Source organism: Arachis duranensis, chromosome 3, assembly GCF_000817695.3.
Source record: "Arachis duranensis cultivar V14167 chromosome 3, aradu.V14167.gnm2.J7QH, whole genome shotgun sequence".
NCBI classification, from domain to species: domain Eukaryota; kingdom Viridiplantae; phylum Streptophyta; class Magnoliopsida; order Fabales; family Fabaceae; genus Arachis; species Arachis duranensis.
In genome coordinates this window covers 59360381-59363190 of record NC_029774.3, presented here as the reverse complement: position 1 = coordinate 59363190, position 2810 = coordinate 59360381, and positions in this window count along the sequence as shown.

Genomic DNA, 2810 nt, shown 5'->3' with positions numbered 1-2810 from the left:
AACGTTAGTGACAATGTTGAGTGTCACTAACGTTCTCGAAGGCTAGCAAGGCAAAGTTAAAAGCCACGTTAACCCAGTTAACGTGGGCTCTAACGTGAGGCAAAGGGGTGCATGGCAACGTTAGTGACAATGTTAAGTGTCACTAACGTTCTCGAACTTGTATTTTCACTAAATGTTAAATACCCCTAACGTCTTGAGCTAAAGTCTATGCCCACTTCACACTTTCTCTCTGCAAGTAAGCCAAGCCCAATTGAAGAAAGGAACTGTTTCAAGCTCAAAGATCCAGAGGCCCAAGACTTGAAGAGCTAACTAGAAGCTGAGAAGAGTAGTATATATAGGAGTAGTTTTGAAATAGAGAGGGAGCTTTTGGGAGGAGCTAGGAAAGAGAACTACTCTTTGTATTTACTTTCTTTGCAATTCTAGATTTATCATGTGTTCTCCATCTTTGATTTTGATTTCTCGAGCTATGAACAACTAAACCCCTTTCATTGGGTTAGGGAGCTCTGTTGTAATTTGATGGATCAATACTAATTTTCTTATTCTTCTTCTATCTTTCCTTTTTGATTTTACTTGAAAGCTTTCGATCTTCATCCAATTGGATAGTGTTCTTGGAAAAGAAGCTATTCAAACATGGATCTCTTCGGATCCTTGAAAGAGGAATAAGGAGATTAGCTAGAAATGCGTTCTCATGCTGGACCAAATTGAGTGTGGATGGGTATGTGGCTATAACCCTCTAAGCATTTGATTTGGGAAGTGCATGTGGTATAATCAGTGACCACACTTCATCTCTTCTCATGAGCAATTGACCAAGGAATTGGCTATTGATAAAGATTTGAGAGATTGAATTGCAATAAATTGTGATTCAATCACTTAAGATTGCCAAGGAGATCAATGAGTGCATTGATTGAGGAAGAGATGAAAATGAGATTGATCCGGAGAATGCAACATCTCCTAAGCCCAATGAACTCCCCATTTCTGATCTTACCCATTCTCTTTATTTTCTGCAATTTACTTTTATGAGCAATTCCCCCATTCCCATTTACAATTCAGCTATTTATTTTCAGTCACTTACTTTCCTGCCATTTTAATTTCTGCAATTATCAACTCTATTCATGGATTCGCTCAACTAGATCATTCCTCTAATTAAAGTTGCTTGATCAATCAATCCCTGCGGGATTCGACCTCACTCTATTGTGAGTTTTTACTTGACGACAAATTCGGTACACTTGCCGAATGGGAATTTGTTGAGAGACAAGTTTTACCCTGATCAGGAGAGAGGGGTAAGGTTCGGCTATTATGGGTGGGTTTGGGAGGGAAAGTGGTTTGAATTTGAATGATAAGGTAGGTGGGGATTTATGAATGATGGATGTGAGTGGTGAAGAGAATGGTGGAATTTGATAGGTGAGGGGTTTTTAGGGAAGAGGTGTTGAGATGATTGGTGAATGGGTGAAGAAGAGAGAGAGTGGTGGGGTAGGTGGGGATCCTGTGGGGTCCACAGATCCTGAGGTGTCAAGGATAATTCATCCCTGCACCAAGAGGCAAGCAAAAATGCTCCTTCTGCCAATCCTGGCGTTAAACACCGGGCTGGTGCCCATTTTTGGCGTTTAACGCCAGCTTCTTGCCCATTCCTGGCGTTAAACGCCAGTCTGGTGCCCCTTTCTGGCGTTAAACGCCCAGAATGGTGCCAGACTGGGCGTTAAATGCCCATTTTGCTATCTTCACTGGCGTTTAAATGCCAGCAAGTTTTCCTCCAAGGTGTGCTATTTTTCTTTCTGTTTTTCATTCTGTTTTTGCTTTTTTCAATTGATTTTGTGACTTCCCATGATCATCAACCTATAGAAAACATAAAATAACAAAAGGAAAATAGATAAATATAACATTGGGTTACCTCCCAACAAGCGCTTCTTTAATGTCATTAGCTTGACAGTGGGCCCTCATGGAGCCTCACAGATGTTCAAAGCAATGTTGGAACCTCCCAACACCAAACTTAGAGTTTGAATGTGGGGGTTCAACACCAAAGTTAGAAGTTGGTTGTGGCCTCCTAACACCAAACTTAGAGTTTGACTGTGGGGGCTCTGTTTGACTCTGCTTTGAGAGAAGCTCTTCATGCTTCCTCTCCCTGGTTACAGAGGGATATCCTTGAGCTTTAAACATAAAGGATTCTTCATTCACTTGAATGATCAATTCTCCTCTGTCAACATCAATCACAGTCTTTGTTGTGGCTAGGAAGGGTCTGCCAAGGATGATGGATTCATCCATGCACTCCCCAGTCTCTAGGACTATGAAATCAGGAGGGATGTAATGGTCTTCAACTTTTACCAGAACATCCTCTACAAGCCCATAAGCTTGTTTTCTTGAATTGTCTGCCATCTCTAGTGAGATTCTTGCAGCTTGGACCTCAAATATCCCTAGCTTCTCCATTACAGAGAGAGGCATGAGGTTTATGCTTGACCCTAGGTCACACAGAGCCTTCTTGAAGGTCATGGTGCCTACTGTACAAGGTATTGAGAACTTCCCAGGGTCCTGTCTCTTTTGAGGTAATCCCTGCCTAGTGAAGTCATCCAGTTCTTTGGTGAGTGGTGGACGAAATTGTGATCAATGATATTGACTTTTTGGTCTTGTATGATTTTACTCTTAGGGCACTGTTTATTTGAAGTCACAACTCCGTTCAACTAACCAGCAAGTGTACTGGGTCGTCCAAGTAATAAACCTTACCTGAGTAAGGGTCGAATCCACAGAGATTGTTGGTATGAAGCAAGCTATGGTCACCTTGCAAATCTCAGTCAGGCAGATTAAAAATGGTTTATGGG